The sequence below is a fragment of the Mixophyes fleayi genome, chromosome 9 (assembly GCF_038048845.1).
Source record: "Mixophyes fleayi isolate aMixFle1 chromosome 9, aMixFle1.hap1, whole genome shotgun sequence".
Lineage (NCBI taxonomy): Eukaryota > Metazoa > Chordata > Amphibia > Anura > Limnodynastidae > Mixophyes > Mixophyes fleayi.
This window is the reverse complement of record NC_134410.1, coordinates 1,961,817-1,985,353: the sequence shown is the minus strand read 5'-3', so window position 1 is coordinate 1,985,353 and position 23,537 is coordinate 1,961,817.

Sequence of the window (23,537 nt, the reverse complement as noted above, 5' to 3'; positions counted from 1 at the left end):
GTTTTTGAAAGATTGAGTTTGAGTTGGCGAGAAGACATCCAAGAGGAAATGGGAGAAAGACAGTCATTAACGTGAGACAACACAGATGGTGAGAGATCAGGAGAGGATAGATAAATGTGTGTATCATCCACATAGAGATGATACTGAAATCCAAAGGAGCTTATTAGTTTTCTTAGAGAAGTTGTGTAGATAGAGAATAGCAGAGGACCTAGGACTGAGCCTTGTGGTCTCCAACTAATAAAGGAAGTGGAGCAGAGGTGGATCCAGAGAAATTAACACTGAAAGAGCGATTAGATAGGTAGGATGAGAACCAGGGGCCTGATTCATTAAGGATCTTAAATGAAGAGGATCCTTATTTCAGTCTCCTGGACAAAACCATGTTACAATGAAGGGGTGCAAATGAGTGTTCTGTTTTGCATATAAGTTAAATACTGACTGTTTTTTCATGTAGCACACAAATATCAACTTTAAATTTCAGTGTATAAATAAGCTATCAAGTATTTGTGTGTTACATGAAAAAAACAGTCAGTATTTAACTTATGTGCAAAACAGAACACTCATTTGCACCCCTTGCATAGTAACATGGTTTTGTCCAGGAGACTGAAAAAGGATCCTCTTCATTTAAGATCCTTAATGAATCAGGCTCCAGGATAGGACAGTGCCTTCAACACCTAGGGATTGTAGTGCTTGTATGAGGAGAGAGTGGTCAACAGTGTCAAATATAACAGAGAGATCCAGGAGAATTAGAAGAGAGTAATGGTCTTCAGTTTTAGCAGTGATCAAATCACTTACAAGCTTAGTCTCTGTGGAGTGTTGAGAATGAAAGCTTGATTGAAGAGGATCCAATAGGTTGTTTATGGAAAGGAAGTGTGTGAGGCAAGCTTAGGCAAGTCTCTCTAGAATCTTGGAGGGGCGGGAGCTGAGAGATGGGATGGTAATTTGAGAGAGTTTGGATCAGAATTTTGATTTTTCAGAATAGGAATAATCACTGCATGCTTGTATAATGACGGGAAGATACCAGTAGAGAGAGATAGATTACATATTTTAGTTAGAGGTGGAATGAGCCTGGGACTGGGATCTACCAATCTGTGAGGGAATAGGATCAAGAGCAAAGGAGGCAGAGTAGGAAGATAAGAAGAGAGTAGATAATTCATCTTCATTTGTGAGATCAAATTAAGAGAGAGTGTCAGAGGGAGCTGGGAAGGAATTGCGCTGATTGCTTGTTGAGGAAGAGGATACCATTTCTAGTCTGATCTTATCAATATTGTCTTTGAAGTAGGAAGCAAGATCCTGGAGCATTTGAGGTGGGAGGATTGAGAAGAGATTTAAATGTGTTAAAAAGGAGTTTGGGGTTAGAAGCCTGAGCATAAATGAGAGATTGGAAGTGTCCAGAGCATTTTGATTGGAGTGGTAAATAGAAGTATATGTGAAGAAATCATTAGAGGTCTGAAATTTACGCCAGTGAAATTCTGCTTTACGGGAAAGTTTTTGAAGATTTCGTGTTACTTTAGTGTGCCATGGCTGACATCGTAGTCAATGTGCAGTATGAAGGATCGCTGGAGCCTTTTGATCAAGGGCAGTTGCTAGGGTTTGGTGAAAATGTAGTACTGCCATATCAGGGGAGGAGAATGTAGAGATTGGGAAGAGATTGTGTTGGAAAGAGGTAGAAAACTCTTGGAGATTAATAGAGTTAAGATTTCTGTGGGAATGAGCAGGCCTGAGTTTGACAGCAGAGATGTTAGAGCAGTGGGGGTGAGCGTGTAGCTGACAAGGTGATGATCCGAGAGGGAAAGTTGTGTTAAGGAAATCATAAACTGAGCATAGTCTAGAGAAAACAAGATCAAGGCAATAGCCATCCCGATGAGTAGAGGATTGAACCCACTGGGAGAGGTCCAGGGAGGAGGTTAGAGAGAGCACTTTGGAAGCAGCTTTGGAAGGTGGATTATCAATAGAGATGTTGGTATCAACCGGGATGATGGTGGAGATGTCAGAAGAAAAGAAGTGAGGGAACCATACAGAGAAATCCTCAAGAAATTGTTGATATGCTCCAAGGGGGGGGGAGGCGATAGATCACAGCAACACACATAGGGATGAGGATGAAGTGAGGGGTAAAGATGAAATATCGAGGGAGAGGGATGAGGATGAAGTGAGGGGTAAAGATGAAATGTTGGGGAGAGGGATTTGGATGAAGCAATGGGGAATGATGAAATGTTGGGGCAGGGTGATGAGGATGAAGTGAGGATTAAAGATGAAATCTTGGGGGAGAGGGATCAGGATGAAGTGAGGATTAAAGATGAGATGTTGGGTGAGAAGAATGAAGATGAAGTGAGGGGTAAAGATAAAATGTTGGGGGAGAGGGATGAGGATGAAGTAAGGGGTAAAGATGAAATGTTGGGGGAGAGGGATGAGGATGACTCGAGGGATAAAGATGAAATGTTGGGGAGAAGGATAGGATGAAGAGAGGGGTAAAGGTGAAATAATGGGGGTGAGGGATGAGGATGAAATGAGGGGTAAAGATGAAATGTTGGGTGAGAGGGATGAGGATGAAGTGAGGGGTAAAGATGAAATGTTGGGGAGATGGATGAGGATGAAGTGAGGGGTAAAGATGAATTTCTGGGGGGAAGAGGGATAAGGAGGAAGTGAGAGGTAAAGATGAAATGTTGGGGGAGAGGGATGAGGATGAAGTGAGAGGTAAAGATGAAATGTTGGGGAGAGGGATGAGGGGGAAGTGAAAGGTAAAGATGAAATCTTGGGGGAGAGGGATGAGGATGAAGTGAGGGGTAAAGATGAAATGTTGGGGAGAGGGATGAGGATGAAGTGAGGGGTAAAGATGAATTTCTGGGGGGAAGAGGGATGAGGAGGAAGTGAGAGGTAAAGATGAAATGTTGGGGAGAGAGATGAGGAGGAAGTGAGAGGTAAAGATGAAATGTTGGAGGAGAGGGATGAGGGAGAAGTGAAAGGTAAAGATGAAATCTTGGGGGAGAGGGATGAGGATGAAGTGAGGGGTAAAGATGAAATGTTGGGGAGAGGGATGAGGATGAAGTGAGGGGTAATGATGAGATGTTGGGTGAGAAGGATGAGGATGAAGTGAGGGGTAAAGATGAAATGTTGGGGGAGAGGGATGAGGATGAAGAGAGGGGTAAAGATGAAATAATGGGGGTGAGGGATGAGGATGAAATGAGGGGTAAAAATTAAATGGTGCGGGAGAGGGATGAAGATGAAGTGAGGGGTAAAGATGAAATGTTGGGGGAGAGGGATGAGGATGAAGTGAGGGGTAAAGATGAAATGTTGGGGAGAGGGATTTGGATGAAGCAATGGGGAATGATGAAATGTTGGGGCAGGGTGATGAGGATGAAGTGAGGATTAAAGATGAAATCTTGGGGGAGAGGGATCAGGATGAAGTGAGGATTAAAGATGAGATGTTGGGTGAGAAGAATGAGGATGAAGTGAGGGGTAAAGATAAAATGTTGGGGGAGAGGGATGAGGATGAAGTAAGGGGTAAAGATGAAATGTTGGGGGAGAGGGATGAGGATGACTCGAGGGATAAAGATGAAATGTTGGGGAGAAGGATAGGATGAAGAGAGGGGTAAAGGTGAAATAATGGGGGTGAGGGATGAGGATGAAATGAGGGGTAAAGATGAAATGTTGGGTGAGAGGGATGAGGATGAAGTGAGGGGTAAAGATGAAATGTTGGGGAGATGGATGAGGATGAAGTGAGGGGTAAAGATGAATTTCTGGGGGGAAGAGGGATAAGGAGGAAGTGAGAGGTAAAGATGAAATGTTGGGGGAGAGGGATGAGGATGAAGTGAGAGGTAAAGATGAAATGTTGGGGAGAGGGATGAGGGGGAAGTGAAAGGTAAAGATGAAATCTTGGGGGAGAGGGATGAGGATGAAGTGAGGGGTAAAGATGAAATGTTGGGGAGAGGGATGAGGATGAAGTGAGGGGTAAAGATGAATTTCTGGGGGGAAGAGGGATGAGGAGGAAGTGAGAGGTAAAGATGAAATGTTGGGGAGAGAGATGAGGATGAAGTGAGAGGTAAAGATGAAATGTTAGGGAAGATGGATGAGGATGAAGTGAGGGGTAAAGATGCATTTCTGGGGGGAAGAGGGATGAGGATGAAGTGAGGGGTAAAGATGAAATGTTGGGGAGAGGGATGAGGATGAAGTGAGGGGTAATGATGAGATGTTGGGTGAGAAGGATGAGGATGAAGTGAGGGGTAAAGATGAAATGTTGGGGGAGAGGGATGAGGATGAAGAGAGGGGTAAAGGTGAAATAATAGGGGTGAGGAATGAGGATGAAATGAGGGGTAAAAATTAAATGGTGCGGGAGAGGGATGAAGATGAAGTGAGGGGTAAAGATGAAATGTTGGGGGAGAGGGATGAGGATGAAGTGAGGGGTAAAGATGAAATGTTGGGTGAGAGGGATGAGGATGAAATTAGGGGTAAAGATGAAATGTTAGGGAAGATGGATGAGGATGAAGTGAGGGGTAAAGATGCATTTCTGGGGGGAAGAGGGATGAGGAGGAAGTGAGAGGTAAAGATGAAATGTTGGGGGAGAGGGATGAGGATGAAGTGAAGGGTAATGATGAGATGTTGGGTGAGAAGGATGAGGATGAAGTGAGGGGTAAAGATGAAATGTTGGGGGAGAGGGATGAGGATGAAGAGAGGAGTAAAGGTGAAATAATGGGGGTGAGGGATGAGGAGGAAATGAGGGGTAAAAATGAAATGTTGGGGGAGAGGGATGAGGATGAATTGAGGGGTAAAGATGAAATGTTGGAGGAGAGGGATGAAGATGAAGTGAGGGGTAAAAATGAAATCCTTGGGAGGAGGGATGAAGATGAAGGATCTCATGCTGATTTAAATGTAATCTGTATATTTGGTGCATAATACACTTTTTTACATGTGGGCGTGTGCACAGACCACTACTTTTGGATCTAATGCTTTGTGATCTTGTGCAGAAGTAAAAGCGTATTATACACCGAAAATGCAAATTGAGTTCAAAACAACATGAACCCCGAAATGTTACATTCTCCTGATTTCAGAGGTTCTCCAATTATTTCCACACAGTAGTTTGAGCTTTCTTACGTTATATTAGTTTTTTATCACAGCATTTGTGTAATCAGGGAGTGATGTACAGAATAATCATATCAACATGAAAACAGAACCACGGTCCTTAAGGATATATTTATGATCTGATAAGTTTTATTCTGAAATCAAAAACACAAACCTGCCGCTGGCAAAACATTAGTTCTCTTGTAAGAGAATTTCTTGTTTTAAACACACAAACACCTTCTATTTATCAGCACTTTCTACAATCATTTCATCTGCAGCAAGGTTAAAAAAATTACCTTTGAAAAGTAGAGGAAGAGATGAATTAAAAAGCAGAAGTAAGGAAGGTATTAATGCTTTCACGCTGGGAACGTTTTCTCAGAATTAACGTGTTAAGTTTTGTTGTCGTAAATTTGGTAAAAATAAAATGTGCATAAAAATCCCAAGAAAAAAGCAGAAGATAGAATTGTATAACATGTTTCTTTTTATGAAGAAGACATTTACTATGCGAAGAGATTATATTTCAGACACAGATCAGTAAAATTAAATGAGGAGAGTTTTTCCAGAATTATCTCATATAATATGTGCTGACCATCAAAAATTTCATGGGACAGTCCCGATTTCTAATGGTTAGGTGGGACGTGACCTGACCGGAAATGTACATGACATGGGGGTAATTAGAGGGAGTCGCAGGATTTGCTGTGCGTCCAAAACCAGTCCCTGCTCCTCTTCAGGACTAAATATATACTGTAAAGAACAACTGATACTGTACATGCTATAAAGATCTATACATATATATATATATATATATATATATATATATATATATATATATATATATATATACTACAAAGAACTACCGATACATGCTATAAAGATCAATATATATATATATATATATGGGAAGACAAAATGATGTTCTCAGTTCTGAGTGGTTGGCTGCTGGGGACACGCATATTATATATGATTTCTTCAGCTGTGTTTTAACATCAAGAGCGGACGCTGAAAAGCTATTCCCTGAGAACATCACACCTATGATCGAGAAGGCAATGAGTGAGGTAGGAAAGGAGTCCTCAGCGCTCTCAGTAAGCCCTGCTAAACTCAAACCACCAGTTCCATCTGGCAGTGCTTACGATACATATGCATTTCCTAAAGACCTTGTCAACAACATCATCCAGAGCGGGGTCTATGGAGAGATTATGGAGAATATGAGGCCACTGTACAATTCCAGTGATTCCAACAACAAACTGATGGGTGTCATTGTTTCAGCAGGTTTATTGGCGCACCCGAATTGTATACTGGGAGAATCTTATGATATGGTCATGCATGAAATCCTAACCATGCTGGATGATGAAAACCACGACATTCGCCTCCAAGCTCTTCACTGTGTGCGAAATTTCACATCGGCCTCAAAAGACCACGCTGTGGGCCTAACGCACGTATTCATAAAGACCCTGCTGAAGACCATGAAGATTGAACCCCAGGAATTAGTCCCCATGTATCTGAGAACACTACTAGCAGGTGTTACGGACTTACCTTATCCCCGCCGCTCCGTCCAGCCGCACTTCCGCATTCAGGACCATGTGACCGCACCCGGAGGCGGTCACATGACCACAACCTAGAGGCGGGGATTTTGAATCCCCTTCTGCATAAAAACCTCACTCTGACACTCGCTGAGTGTCAGAGCAACACTTACCTGTTCCTGGCTCCTGCTCTTCGTGGATTGCAGTGTCTTCCTGTTCCTGTGTCTCCTGTGTGCTGATCTCTGCCTGTTTGACTTCCCTGGCTCTCTATTCCCTGTGTACCGACCCGGCTTGCTGACCATTCTCCTATTCTTGTGACCCGTGTACCGAACCTGGCTTGTTGACTCCGAGTTGCCTTCTGATTCTGCCTGACTCCATTCCTGTGTACCGAACCGGCTCGTTGACTCCGCTACCACCGCTTCACTCCGCTGTACTACATCTTGAGGCGAACCTGGGGACCGCGACCTGCGACTCCTGGCAGCGAAGCCCACCCCGCCTTGCGGCGGTTCTTGGTGAACACCGGGGAGATCGTTAGACTCCGCACCTCAGGTAAGCCAGCGCTAATCAAGATTAGTAATATAGTATCCAGAATCTGTTACAGTTTGCTCTGACCATGGATACCACAGCTAAAGATCTGTTGGAGCATTTAGTAGGAAGGATGGATAAACAAGAAGCTAACCAAGAGCAACTTTTAAAATTCCTCAATAGTCTATCCACTCGCTTGGATGTTGTCCAGAACACCCTAGTGGCTGGTGGATCACCTGGGCCGGCAGTGGCCCCTGTACCTCAGGCCGCAGCAGCAGCTTCTTCCTCGCAGCTACGGTTGCCTAACCCACCTAAGTTCGATGGAGACCCTAAAAATTGCAGAGGTTTTTTAAATCAATGCTCCATACAATTCGAGCTTCTACCTGGGAACTTCCCCTCCGGAAAAACGAAAGTGGCCTATGTGATTTCGTTATTGTCCGGTCAAGCTTTAGCATGGGCTTCCCCCTTGTGGGAGAGGGACGACCCCATTCTACATAACTTCAACCTCTTCTTGTCCACCTTCAAGAAAATATTTGATGAGCCAGGAAGGGTGTCCAATGCCGCTTCCGGCTTACTACGTCTCCGCCAGGGAAACCAGTCTGTGGGGCAGTATGCGGTCCTCTTCAGAACCATGGCCTCTGAACTTCGCTGGAACGATGAGGCTCTAGTAGCTACATTCTGGCAGGGCCTTTCAGACCGAATCAAAGACGAGTTGGTATCCCAGGAACTCCCTACGTCTTTGGACGACATTATCTCCCTCTGTGTCAAAGTTGATTTGCGTTTCAAGGAACGTAATTCTGAGAAGGAACAGTCGCGGCGTAGCATGATTCGCTTAGCCCCCAACTTCCAAACCCCTGTTCTTCCCCCTGAAGAGCCCATGCAACTTGGGAGGACCCGCTTATCAGCCGAAGAGAGGGAGAGGAGATTTCGGAACAAGCTGTGTTTATATTGTGGAGAGAGTGGCCATCTTCTGAGTTCTTGTCCCAAACGCTCGGGAAACGACAGGGCCTAACGAGTTCTGGAGCTGTGTCGTTGGGCCTCTTTTCTCAGTGTCAGTCAGTTCCCAATAGTAATGATTGCCTGTCTATTCCCATTTCCCTTCAGTTAGGACAAAAGACCTTCCCGCAGTCGGCTCTTCTAGATTCCGGAGCCGCAGGAAATTTCATTTCCGCCACAGTAGTTAAACAATTCGCTATTCCCACACAAGCCTTGGAACAACCCATCTCTCTGATGGCCATTGATGGGGGAAGAATCCCTGAGGGGTCCATCCTGGTACGCACTATTCCCCTTCTACTTCAGATAGGAGCACTTCATCGGGAGAAGATTTCTTTTTTAGTAATACAAAGATCTACCAACCCAGTCATCTTAGGACTTCCTTGGTTTCGTGCCCACTCTCCCACCTTGGACTGGAAATCTGGTCACATATTGTCCTGGGGACAGTCCTGCTTCTCTCGCTGCCTACAGAGAGTGGTTCCCCCGAATAGTCCCAGACGTACCCAAGAATTTCCTGTGACTCTCCTGCCTGAGCCATACCAAACCTTCTCTGATGTTTTCTGTCAACAAGAGGCCACTAGACTTCCCCCTCACAGAATCTGGGACTGTGGCATTGATCTGATACCTGGTAAACCCATTCCCAGGGGCCGTGTTTACCCCCTTTCCCTCCCGGAATCTAAGGCTATGGAGGAGTACATCCAAGAAAATCTAAACAGGGGCTTCATCTGCAAGTCTGCCTCCCCAGCTGGGGCTGGCTTCTTCTTCGTAAAAAAGAAAGATGGGGGCCTCCGCCCTTGCATTGATTACAGAGGCCTGAATGCCATTACCGTTAAAAATCGGTATCCACTGCCACTGATTTCTGAACTATTCGACCGGATCAAGGGTGCCACCATCTTTTCTAAACTTGACCTCAGAGGAGCGTATAACCTTATACGCATTAAGGAGGGGGATGAATGGAAGACGGCGTTTAACACCCGAGACGGCCACTTTGAATATCTGGTCATGCCTTTCGGGCTATGCAATGCCCCAGCCATATTTCAGAGCTTTATGAATGAGCTGTTTCAAGACCTCTTGTACCAATCTGTAGTCATCTACTTGGACGACATTCTCATCTTTTCTCAAGATCTAGCATCTCATCGTACTCATGTATTGGAGGTCCTCTCTCGTATCCGAAGAAATCAGTTATTTTGCAAATTGGAGAAATGCACCTTCGAGCAGAAACAAATTCCCTTCCTGGGATATATTATTTCGGGCACCGGTCTACAGATGGATCCCACAAAATTGAAAGCCATACTTGACTGGCCCCAACCTTCAGGCCTTAAAGCCACTCAACGCTTCCTAGGATTCTCCAACTATTATCGTCAATTTATCAAGGGGTACTCCTCTCTCGTGGCTCCCATCACAGCATTGACCCGCAAATCTGCGGATGCTGGTATTTGGTCCTCTGAGGCTATCCAAGCCTTCATATTATTAAAGTCTCTCTTTTCATCCGCACCCATTCTTCAACAGCCAGATTGTTCTCGTCCCTTTGTCCTGGAGGTAGACGCCTCTTCTGTTGGCACAGGAGCCGTACTATCACAGCGAGGTCCTTCTGGAAAACTTCATCCCTGCGGATTCTTTTCCCGTCGCTTTTTACCTGCTGAGAGGAATTATGGGATTGGCGACAAAGAGCTCCTGGCCATCAAATTGGCTCTCTCCGAATGGAGACATTTACTAGAAGGAGCGCAATTCCCTATCACCATATATACCGACCATAAGAATTTGCTTTACTTACGCACTGCCCGATGTCTAAATCCTCGTCAAGCAAGGTGGTCCTTATTCTTCTCACGCTTTGATTTCAACATCACTTTTCACTCAGGATCTAAGAACACGAAAGCAGACGCCTTATCTCGCTCTTTTGATCCAGCTGACATGGAATCCTCGGAAGATAAAAAATTCATTGTAAATCCATGTCAAGTATTGGCAGCTACACACCTAAAAAAGGGTTGTCCTCCAGGCAAAACATTCATCTTGCCACATCTACGCACCCGGCTCCTTCACTGGGCTCATCACTCACTCTTCTCTGGGCATGCTGGCATTCGCAAGACCTGGGACTTATTGTCCCGAAGCTACTGGTGGCCTTCCTTGCTGGAGGATGTGAAGAGATTTGTTGCTGCTTGTTCCAAATGTGCTCAACACAAGACCTCTAGGAAGAAGCCTTATGGATGCTTGCTCCCATTACCCATTCCTGATTACCCTTGGTCACAGATCTCCATGGATTTTATCACGGACCTTCCCCCTTCCAAATCCTGTACTGTAGTGCTTGTGGTCACGGATCGCTTCTCTAAAACAGCCCACTTTATTGCTCTCAAAGGCCTTCCTTCTTCCTCCTCCTTAGCCGATATTTTTATTAAAGAAATATTTCGCCTCCATGGCTGTCCTCAACATATTGTCTCCGATAGGGGATCACAATTCATATCAAAATTTTGGCGGTCTTTTTGCAATAAATCCGGGATCAAGCTTGACTTCTCTTCCGCATATCATCCCCAGTCCAATGGGGCTACTGAGAGAACCAACCAAGAATTAGAGAAGTTTCTAAGAATATTTATCTCTAGTAACCAAGACAACTGGGTGGACCTTCTCCCTTGGGCCGAGTTCGCCCATAACAACCATTTTCATGAGGCCATCTCTAACTCCCCCTTTTTTGTCCTGTATGGCTGCCATCCTAGACTACCCACCTTCTCTCAAGTCTCATCTTCGGAAGTTCCAGCAGTGGACTCTCTGGTTCGTAACTTCTCTGATATTTGGGAACAAACCAAGACAAACTTAAAACAAGCAACTACTCGTTCCAAAAAATTCTACGATAAAAGGAGAAGAATGACTCCAAGTTTTGCAGTTGGTGACAGGGTATGGCTATCCACCCAGAACATTCGTTTAAAGGTTCCCAGTAAAAAATTTGCTCCCAAGTTTATTGGCCCATTTGCTATATCTGAGATTATTAATCCCGTAGCCTTTAGATTGAGTCTGCCTCCCTCCTTACGCATACCCAATGTCTTCCATGTCTCCTTGTTAAAACCGATGGTAACCAACAGATTCTCCACCTCATCCAGAACTCCTCCTCCTGCTGTGGATCGGGATCAAGTGGAATACGAGATTAAAACTATCCTAGATTCTCGTAAAGTTCAAGGTGCCATACAGTTCTTGGTGGATTGGAAGGGTTACGGCCCTGAGGAGCGCTCATGGGTAAGAGCCATTGACCTACATGCTCCCCGTCTACTTAAATCCTTCCATAAAAAATTTCCTTTGAAACCCTATTAGGTGTTCGGAGTCCACCTTTATGGCAGGGGGTACTGTTACGGACTTACCTTATCCCCGCCGCTCCGTCCAGCCGCACTTCCGCATTCAGGACCATGTGACCGCACCCGGAGGCGGTCACATGACCACAACCTAGAGGCGGGGATTTTGAATCCCCTTCTGCATAAAAACCTCACTCTGACACTCGCTGAGTGTCAGAGCAACACTTACCTGTTCCTGGCTCCTGCTCTTCGTGGATTGCAGTGTCTTCCTGTTCCTGTGTCTCCTGTGTGCTGATCTCTGCCTGTTTGACTTCCCTGGCTCTCTATTCCCTGTGTACCGACCCGGCTTGCTGACCATTCTCCTATTCTTGTGACCCGTGTACCGAACCTGGCTTGTTGACTCCGAGTTGCCTTCTGATTCTGCCTGACTCCATTCCTGTGTACCGAACCGGCTCGTTGACTCCGCTACCACCGCTTCACTCCGCTGTACTACATCTTGAGGCGAACCTGGGGACCGCGACCTGCGACTCCTGGCAGCGAAGCCCACCCCGCCTTGCGGCGGTTCTTGGTGAACACCGGGGAGATCGTTAGACTCCGCACCTCAGGTAAGCCAGCGCTAATCAAGATTAGTAATATAGTATCCAGAATCTGTTACAGCAGGAGTGCAGATGCACAGAAAGAAGACCTGGCACAAATATGATGAGCTTCTCTATTACATCCTGAGGTACCTGAAGTACGATAATGAGGACATCAACCTGCAGGCCATCATCTTGTATGATGAAATAGTGCTCAGGTACAGGGTCTATCCCTGCAGCCATATCACCGCCACAGTGAAGGAGCAGTGCCTGACATTGATGGTCCTGCTGCACAGCTCCAATGCAGATATATCATCGGCTGCAGCTGTCTGCCTCTCCAAGTGCATCCAACATCTAGGCTGCAAGGCCATAGCACTGGATGGAGGCAGTGATTGGAGACATGCCATCTATAGTGCCCTGGCAAGGAAACATCTACTCAAACCACTGCTTATTGAAGGACTGCGAGGCCTCTCCATATTTATGGACAATGGGGCACTAGTTAGATTCATAGTAGAAGTACATGACTACGTGGGTGACAACGAGTTGAGTACATCAGACTGTAACAAAATACATAAGTGCCTTGAGAAAGCACGCAGTCACCCACACAGAGATATCAATAAACCTGCAAAGACAGCCACCATGTTCCTGGAAAGGAAGTGGAAGTGCCTGAGACCAGCGGTTGAAACAATGGCGAGTCATAGAGGACCCTGATGGAAGAGATGGAAGGTGAATAATGTGGAAAGGGACCAACTTCCCATTAAATGAGTAAAAAAGACAAAGAACTTGGAGATGCCAGGACCCTCTTCTATAATATGGCAATGCCAACAAGATTCTGACTCCTTACATTGCTTATATATACAATGACAGTGACCGCTGTACATGTCTCTAGATGTGACCTGGTGTCTGGCTATATACAATACCGCCAGCAGGGGGCTCTGTGTCAGTGACCGCTGTACCTGTCTCTATATACTCCTGGGGGATTCATTCTAATAATTGTAGAAAGATGGGTATGAAGAGCCGATTCTTAATAATAGTGGAGAACGTTTCCCACTTTGAGGAGAGGTTCCAGGAGGGACTGTGGAGGTTACATGATTATCCCCCCAGACTGTTAGTCTAGGAACACTGAGATAGGTAGGTCAGTTCTCATGAATCATTCTGCCTCATAAATGGTAAAATACATTTGCCCCAGAGAGCCAGAGGTCACTTAGTATACAGAACAGGGGCTAATTCAGAACTGAAGATTGGGCGTCAACAGGACCTCCAGCACACAGCCATAGGTCACCTACCTATAATGTACAGTATACAGAACTGGGACTAACTGAGGACTGAGGGTGAGGTGCCAACAGGACCTACACCAGACAGTCACAGGTCACCTACCTATAATGTACAGTATACAGTACAGAAGCTAACTGAGGACTGAGGGTGAGGTGCCAACAGGACCTCCAGCACACAATCACAAGTCACCTACCTATAATGTACAGTATACAGAACAGGGGCTAACTGAGGACTGAGGGAGAGGTGCCAACATGACCCACACCAGACAGTCACAGTTCATCTACCTATAATGTACAGTATACAGAAAAGGGGCTAACTGAGGACTGAGGGAGAGGTGCCAACAAGACCTACACCAGACAGTCACAGGTCACCTACCTATAATGTACAGTATACAGAACAGGAGCTAACTGAGGACTGAGGGTGAGCTGCCAACATAACCTACACCAGACAGTCTCAGGTCACCTACCTATAATGTACAGTATACAGAACAGGAGCTAACTAAGGACTGAGGGAGAGGAGCCAACATGACCTACACCAGACAGTCACAGGTCACCTACCTATAATGTACAGTATACAGAATAGGGACTAACTGAGGACTGAGGGAGAGGTGCCAACATGACCTACACCAGACAGTCACAGGTCACCTACCTATAATGTACAGTATACAGAACAGGGGCTAACTGAGGACTGAGGGAGAGGTACCAACATGACCTACACCAGACAGTCACAGGTCACCTACCTATAATGTACAGTATACAGAACAGGGGCTAACTGAGGACTGAGGGAGAGGTGCCAACATGACCTACACCAGACAGTCACAGGTCACCTACCTATAATATACAGTATACAGAACAGGGGCTAGCTGAGGACTGAGGGTAAGGTGCCAACATGACCTACACCAGACAGTCACAGGTCATCTACCTATAATGTACAGTATACAGAACAGGAGCTAACTGAGGACTGAGGGTGAGGTGCCAACATGACCTACACCAGACAGTCACAGGTAATCTACCTATATTGTACAGTATACAGAACAGGAGCTAACTGAGGACTGAGGGTGAGGTGCCAACATGACCTACACCAGACAGTCACAGGTAATCTACCTATATTGTACAGTATACAGAACAGGCGCTAACTGAGGACTGAGGGAGAGGAGCCAACATGGCCTACACCAGACAGTCACAGGTCATCTACCTATAATGTACAGTATAGAGAACAGGCGCTAACTGAGGACTGAGGGAGAGGAGCCAACATGACCTACACCAGACAGTCACAGGTCACCTACCTATAATGTACAGTATACAAAACAGGGGCTAACTGAGGACTGAGGGAGAGGTGCCAACATGACCTACACCAGACAGTTACAGGTCATCTACCTATAATGTACAGTATACACTATAGCACTATTACCAGATCTCAAGGACGTTTAAGGTGTCATCACCGTTACAGCGGTATAGGCAGCTAAATGGTGAGTACCCCTATTTCAGACGTCTATCTTATGGATAACCCAGGATTTGCTGGAGTTTGTTCTGTTGAGCAATAGATGTCATATGATAGCTACAAACATCTCTTATTATACAGGACAGGATTGGGCACTTTGGCTTTCTCCAGTTATTGTTGAACCACAATGTCCAGAGTTCTTCACCAGTTTACTTTCCCCAGATGTAAACGATTAAAGCAATATATCTATATTCCCATGTTCCATCCAATCCATTCATGTCATTGACTTGCAGATTAGCCAGCCTTCGTCATATTCAGTTGCGCATCAGTTCCATGCGTTGATAACAAGTTTTCCAATAAATTCATCTAGTCGACAACGGCTGTCGTATATCTAACACAACAATATTTTGTAATTGTGTATTTTCGCGCGTGACAGCAAGAATTTATATTTAACAGATCCTATCAATGTCCTCATTTCAAATTCTCTCCGTGCGTTTGATAAAGTTGCCATAATTGTGGAACAGAATCCACAGATTTCATCTCTCGGGCTTTGAATGACAATGTAGGTAAATACCGTTGACATAGACGTCTCTTGGCTCCGGCGCGGGCTTCGGTCTACGGAGAAGCTGCCTCCAGACAGACACTTGGCTTCATCGGGCAGTGGATTAGATTCCTGGCAATATTAACAAGAACAGGTGGGATCTGAATGAAATCAAGAACAATGATTCACAAAAAGAAAACAAGTCGGCTAAAAAACAGATCAATATGTTTTACTGGGTAATTTTATTCATATAAATATGTCTCTCGCCCTTCTCATAGTTCTTGAGATTTTTCAGCAAAGTTATGGAGTTTCCTTTCTACTTAAACCTAGAAATTATGACTGAGACAAGTTAAGGGATCCTAAATGGTCCAATCTAATGGATTACTCACCATCTATCTTCTATCACAATAGGTCTATTTTTTGCAATGGAAACCTAATGACCTAACTTTTGCCTTGCGGTATTTATATGGTTAACAATAGATTTCGGTTTGCTGGATGTTTAATAAACTGCATACGAGCGACCAGCTAGTCTGGTGCATTGTTCCCATCTTCGGAATAGTCTGAGAAATGGTCCTTGGTCTACTCGTCACACCGTAGAGGCTGTGATACGAATGTCGGCATTGCACGTTTTCAGCAACTTTCGTGATCACATTCATTTTCAAAATACATAGTTGCCAAGAGTACAATTTCAATGACTGTTTTCTGGGAACTTTGTCAACAAAAACCAGGAAGATTCATGGAAATGATGAACACAGAAGAGATTGTTTTTACTGCCCTATAGATGGCCCTGTGTGTTCATTTAGCTTACCAGTTTACATGCTTTAGACCAAGTTATCTTGTGTCAATCGTTCCTGGCCTAAAAGCCATTGGCTATTGCTATGATAGATAACCTGTGGCATTCCCTCCACTAATTCTCAGCTTTTATTAACCTACAGCATTGTATGAACTAAATCTAAGATCATTTCTATATTAACCTACTGTACAATGTTCCTTCCATTAATTCCAAACAAAGTTATATTAACCTATAGTGTTCTCCACTAATTACTAGCTATATTATATTACCTATAGCATCCTCTCTGCTCATTCTAAGATACCATGTATTAAAGTATATTGTTCCACTCACTTAGTGTATGCTAACTTATATATATACTTATCGCGTTTTCTCCCCTAATTCCAAGTGAAGTTATATTAACCCATATTGTTCCCTTGGTTAATTCCAAGCAACGTTTTATTATCCTATAATGTTCGCTCCACTAATTCCAAGCCAAGTTATATCAACCTATAACATTTCCTTCACTAACTCCAAGTGAACGTATATTAACCTATAGGGCCTCATTTCGAAGTTAATCCAGCTGGATGGTGCAAGTTTACTCATTGGCAAATCCATGGTGCGCTGCAGGGGAGGGGGCAAATTTAAAATGAGTGAACAGTTTTAGATTTGGGAGGGGGTGAACCCTAGCCCACCTTTAAATTGCTTTGTAAAAATGAAGTAGCAAAATTTGTGTATTACCTGCAAAAGAAGCCAGGATTTTCTTGCATGCAAAAATTAAAATAAAAATGCGTTTACCCCCCTTGTATCACCCCATGATCTGTCCAGGAGCAAATGTACACCTTTTAGCTTATTCCAAAATATATTAAACCTATATTGTCCCCCACTTAGTCCCAGCTAAGTTATATATTAACCTATAGCACTAATCCTAAAATAACATATATTAACCTATACTGATCCCTATACTAATTCTAAGTGACGTTATTTTAAGCTATACCATTTCCTCCACTAATTTGAAGCTAATTTATATATTAACGCTTAATATACCCTCCATTAATTCTAAGTGATGTTATTTTAGCCTGTAATGTTACGTCCATTGATTCTAAGATATATAATAATATATTCACTTATACTGCTCACTCCTGACCTGTCTGTATACAAGTTCTGTGTCTGCACTCTTTATTGTACCCTAATAAACCACCTGCATTGCTACATGTCACCATGGAAGTCACCGGGCTTTGTGGTCTGGAATAAACATTAATCAGTTACCCCTGAAACACTTTCAATTGCCTTAACTTCGAAATACAGTCAAATGACCTTTTCCAAACAGCTCCAGCCAAGTTGCTAATTATTATCACACCCCTAGTTAGGTAATAGCAGGAACATAGATGTGTCCAGTGAGATATATTTCCCGATGATGATAACATTCACGGAGCAGAAAATAAAAGGGAAAAATAAAGAAAATGATACACGTTACTATTGATTAAACAAAGATCCCCATCACCCTACCAGCTAACATATACATGTCCCAAATTCTAGGGAAAGTAGTCCAAGATCTTTCTCTTTAAAGTGCATTTATCCAAATAGAAGCAGGATTTAGACACTGAGAGAAGCTCAATACAAACAATACAAAAACGCGTTATACAAAAATCCCTTTTCTTGTTGTCCCTCTCAGAAAGAATCAAGTCAAGTAGAGCAACTATCTTAGGCTAAGTACGCACTGCAAGAACATTCTCCCGATGTGATAGTTTCACCAATTTTAGCAACAACAAAAAAAAAAAGAAGAAAAGTTTCGTTCAGCAGCCGATTCCTGTGAACACACTCTAACCATTATATAGCGATATGTGCTCTTCATCTGTCATTTGATTTGACACTTGTCTGTAAGTGAACGGAACTGGTCGAGGTACGTCAGTGCATTTGAGTGCTGCTGGGTCTGTGCTGTCAGTGTACAGGAGGTCTGTGCTGTCAGTATACAGGAGGTCTGTGCTGTCAGTGTACAGGGGGTCTGTGCTGTCAGTGTACAAGGGGTCTGTGCTGTCAGTGTACAGGGGGTCTGTGCTGTAGGACTGTCAGTGTACAGGAGGTCTGTGCTGTCAGTGTACAGGAGGTCTGTGCTGTCAGTGTACAGGGGGTCTGTGCTGTCAGTGTACAGGGGGTCTGTGCTGTCAGTGTACAGGGGGTCTGTGCTGTCGGTGTACAGGGGGTCTGTGCTGTCGGTGTACAGGGGGTCTGTGCTGTAGGACTGTCAGTGTACAGGAGGTCTGTGCTGTCAGTGTACAGGCGCTCTGTGCTGTCAGTGTACAGGGGGTCTGTGCTGTCGGTGTACAGGAGCTCTGTGCTGTCAGTGTACAGATGGTCTGTGCTGTCAGTGTACAGGGGGTCTGTGCTGTCAGTGTACAGGAGGTCTGTGCTGTCAGTGTACAGGGGGTCTGTGCTGTCAGTGTACAGGGGGTCTGTGCTGTCGGTGTACAGGAGGTCTGTGCTGTCAGTGTACAGATGGTCTGTGCTGTCAGTGTACAGGGGGTCTGTGCTGTCAGTGTACAGATGGTCTGTGCTGTCAGTGTTCAGGGGGTCTGTGCTGTCAGTGTACAGGGGGTCTGTGCTGTCGGTGTACAGGAGGTCTGTGCTGTCAGTGTACAGATGGTCTGTGCTGTCAGTGTACAGGAGCTCTGTGCTGTCAGTGTACAGGAGGTCTGTGCTGTCAGTGTACAGATGGTCTGTGCTGTCAGTGTTCAGGGGGTCTGTGCTGTCAGTGTACAGGGGGTCTGTGCTGTCGGTGTACAGGGGGTCTGTGCTGTCAGTGTACAGGCGCTCTGTGCTGTCAGTGTACAGATGGTCTGTGCTGTCAGTGTTCAGGGGGTCTGTGCTGTCAGTGTACAGGGGGTCTGTGCTGTCGGTGTACAGGGGGTCTGTGCTGTCAGTGTACAGGCGCTCTGTGCTGTCAGTGTACAGATGGTCTGTGCTGTCAGTGTTCAGGGGGTCTGTGCTGTCAGTGTACAGGGGGTCTGTGCTGTCGGTGTACAGGGGGTCTGTGCTGTCAGTGTACAGATGGTCTGTGCTGTCAGTGTTCAGGGGGTCTGTGCTGTCAGTGTACAGGGGGTCTGTGCTGTCGGTGTACAGGAGGTCTGTGCTGTCAGTGTACAGATGGTCTGTGCTGTCAGTGTACACAGAGCCGTAACTAGGGTGGTGCGGACGGTGCCGTCGCCCCGGGCGCAAGCCCAAGTGGGCGCAGCAGCCGCCCGCTACCTAGCCCTATCTTCTGCCTTTTTACCGTCCACACACGGACATCATGAGAGAGAGAGAGAGATTAACTTTCCGTAGTGGAACGCATGTGCGTTCCACCGACAGGAAGTTCGGCATTTGGAACGCAAAGCGTTCCAAATGCCGAACTTCCTGTCGGTGGAACGCACATGCGTTCCACTGCGGAAAGTTAATCTCTCTCTCTCATGACGTCCGTGTGTATTAGTCCCTTTCAGAAGCTGGATGGAATGCTGCAGTCACGCCAGATCCAGGAGTTAATCACCCTCCAATTTATATAGGAGAGGTAACAAGCTCTGCAGATAGAAACCGGACACGGAAAGGGATATACTGCAACTAACTGTAAGTGAACGTTTCCACTATTCCTGGACACCTATGCCAATATTCAGGATTTACAAACATTAGGAGGAATGTTCATTCAGGACATTGTTTATAAATAGAAGCTTTGTGAATTTTAACTGGTTATCATCTTTTAACCATTTCACATGTTTGCCTCAGTGCTGAACACTGATAAGAAATAACTTTCATTTCATGTGGTGCATAATATTACAGAGATTTATAAATGTATACAATTGTGTTTTATGTATGGTTTTTTTCTGGACAGAATTGTACATTATGTAAGTTGAATTTAACCAAACATTTGAAGTAATATGTAATTAATATCCAATAAAGGATAATGAATTGTACAATCACAGAGCCCTAAACTATGCGAAATGGATTTTTCTGAATGGCTTAGACATTTTTAAGTAATGTGGCCATTTAACAAAAGTCTAACAGGAGATATCGGAGATATCTTCCTCATTAAGCAAATTATCGCACAATCCAGCAGTCCCCATAATACTCAATGGGGACTGGGGTGTCCCATTGGTCTATATATATATATATATATATATATATATATATCTATATATATATATATATATATATATATATATATATATATATATATATATATATATCTCATGCATTTGCAAATATGTGTAACAGAGTTATTTCAGTAAGGTGCTAGCCACACCCCCACATTAGGTTGGCCACACCCACTTGTAAAATGCCACTCCCACTTAGATGGGGGGCGCCGGTGCCTTGTCTCGCCCAGGGCACTAAAATGTCTAGTTACGGCACTGAGTGTACAGGAGCTCTGTGCTGTCAGTGTACAGGAGCTCTGTGCTGTCAGTGTACAGGAGGTCTGTGCTGTCAGTGTACAGATGGTCTGTGCTGTCAGTGTACAAGGGGTCTGTGCTGTCAGTGTACAGGGGGTCTGTGCTGTCAGTGTACAGGGGGTCTGTGCTGTCAGTGTACAGGGGGTCTGTGCTGTCAGTGTACAAGGGGTCTGTGCTGTCAGTGTACAGATGGTCTGTGCTGTCAGTGTTCAGGGGGTCTGTGCTGTCAGTGTACAGGGGGTCTGTGCTGTCAGTGTACAGGGGGTCTGTGCTGTCAGTGTACAGGAGGTCTGTGCTGTCGGTGTACAGGAGGTCTGTGCTGTCAGTGTACAGGGGGTCTGTGCTGTCAGTGTACAGATGGTCTGTGCTGTCAGTGTACAGGGGGTCTGTGCTGTCGGTGTACAGGAGGTCTGTGCTGTCAGTGTACAGGGGGTCTGTGCTGTCAGTGTACAGGGGGTCTGTGCTGTCGGTGTACAGGAGGTCTGTGCTGTCGGTGTACAGGAGGTCTGTGCTGTCAGTGTACAGGGGGTCTGTGCTGTCAGTGTACAGGGGGTCTGTGCTGTCGGTGTACAGGAGGTCTGTGCTGTCGGTGTACAGGGGGTCTGTGCTGTCAGTGTACAGGGGGTCTGTGCTGTCAGTGTACAGGGGGTCTGTGCTGTCAGTGTACAGGAGGTCTGTGCTGTCAGTGTACAAGGGGTCTGTGCTGTCAGTGTACAGGGGGTCTGTGCTGTCAGTGTACAGGGGGTCTGTGCTGTCAGTGTACAGGGGGTCTGTGCTGTCAGTGTACAGGGGGTCTGTGCTGTCGGTGTACAGGAGGTCTGTGCTGTCGGTGTACAGGAGGTCTGTGCTGTCAGTGTACAGGGGGTCTGTGCTGTCAGTGTATTAGAGTATTAGTGTATCTCGGGCAGTAACAGCACAGACGGACATAACAGCTGCAGGGAGATGACAGCGGACACTTACTGAATGAGTCACACTGAGATCCACTATTGGCCGACAGTGGTGTAAGTGCTACATACTGCAGGATCGGAAGGTGATTGGTCGGAAAATATTAAACAGTACGAACAACCAAATGAAACAATGATCTGCACTTTGGGACGACTTTAGGTCATCGTGTCACTATACACACTCACATCATATCTGACCAAGAGGTCGGATGTCCCGATTATTTGCCCAATTATTGGACACACATGCTCACGTGTGTACTCAGCCTAAGTCACTGATCTCTTTAGTAATCAGATGACTGGAATGGGCAGAGCTGAGTCTCTATAACTGTTCCTGCTCTATCAGCCAATGAGCAGCGCTGACAGAGACTGACAGGCGGCTGAGTGTGGGCTGAGCTCGGCTCAGCGGAGAAATTAGCGAAGGTTTGCTGGACACACAAGATGCTGAACTCTCTCTGGGGTGGACAAAGGAGAAGGGAGAGCTCCGTTGTATTATATTATATAACGGTGTTATATACAAATCTAAACAAAAAAATAAAGATTTGGGGTCCCCCTCCACCAAAATCCCCCTTACCTGAAACCGAGAGCTGAAATACTGCAGAGAAAACCTGTGCTCTACAACAGAGGCTTATTATCATCATCATCATCATCATCATCATCACCATTTATTTATATAGCGGGACTAATTCCGCAGCGCTGTACAGAGAACTCACATGAGTCCCTGCCCCATTGGAGCTTACAGTCTATATTCCCTAACACACACACACACACACACACACACACACACACACACACACACACACACACACAGACACACACAGACAGAGAGAGACTAGGGTCATTTTGTTTGCAGCCAATTAACCTACTAGTAGGTTTTTGGGTTGTGGGAGGAAACCAGAGGACCCGGAGGAAACCCACGCAAACACAGGGAGAACATACAAACTCGTCACAGATATGGCCATGGTTGGGAATTGAACTCATGCCCCCAGTGCTGAGAGGCAGAAGTGCTAACCACTAAGCCAAAAAGGTACGGTATGAAGCAGAGTCTATCTTCGGGGGTTTGGGGTTATCCCTCCCCTAGAGAGTTAGAAACAAAAGGCTGCCGGTAATTCCCAGGGATTTGTGTGGATATTGCACCCTTGGATAAATGCTATAGTACAAGTGCCATATATACAGAAGGAGCAGGTTTTAGTACGTCATTTCACTCATCAATTAGCGCAGAATTGAGGAATCACCATCGTACCTCTTCCATGGGAATGCATGGCTGCAGCAATATTACTAAGTGTAATAATAATATACACTAAAGTCTACTCCACCTGCACATCATACTATATATCCTACCTTAGAAGGATGCCCATGTTCCCAGCGTTAGATATAATATAAATATATATTTATTCCACATACAGTGATTTCCCCCTGCACTGTGTCACTGGGCCGAGTGCATTCTCCTGCTACGTTGATTGATACAAGGATTTGTTTCACAGCAAAGAAATAAAACTAAATATATCAAGAGAATTAGAAAATGCTGTCGGGCTGCAGTGAAAGTGGAAAGTGAGAGAGGACAAAGCAACACGTTCTTATCATCTCTCACATTCCACGCAGGAAAAAAAGAAACATTCACCACATGTGTGACCTAGAATCGTCCTTAAGAAACGTTATGCAGATGCCGTACCTGTGGGGCCCCGGGGCCTTTCACGACGAATGGTCATGTTACCAACTGTCTAGGTGAGAAAACAGTGGAATAAATCTGTCCTTGGTAAGTGTAACTCATATTATTATTCCATGGAAATGCCAGGCTGAGGCGTAGAAGCAGAAAGAGCCGCGGGCTCAGGGTCAGGTGAAGGTTAATCAGAGGAAATGACAGGGGAACGGTATTCATGACTCTTGGTAAATTTTTAATCGTTTTACACCCTGTGAAACAATAACGAGTGACTGCCGGCGTCCCCTCCACGAAATCACAGCTCGTCAGACATCGGGGACATCACAAATTGCTCTCTTAGACGTCACTACGGGTCTGAATGACTGCAGTGACGTTACCCCAAACATCTATGAGGTTGTAGAAATGTTACAAATGACAGATTACATTTACTTCTTAATACTGCGCAGAGAAAGTGGCACTTACTTCTAACCATACAAGTTTAGAGTCTCAGTATAATTAAATATATCTGGCAATTATAGTCAAATTTTTGACAAGTTAGTAATTCAAATATTGT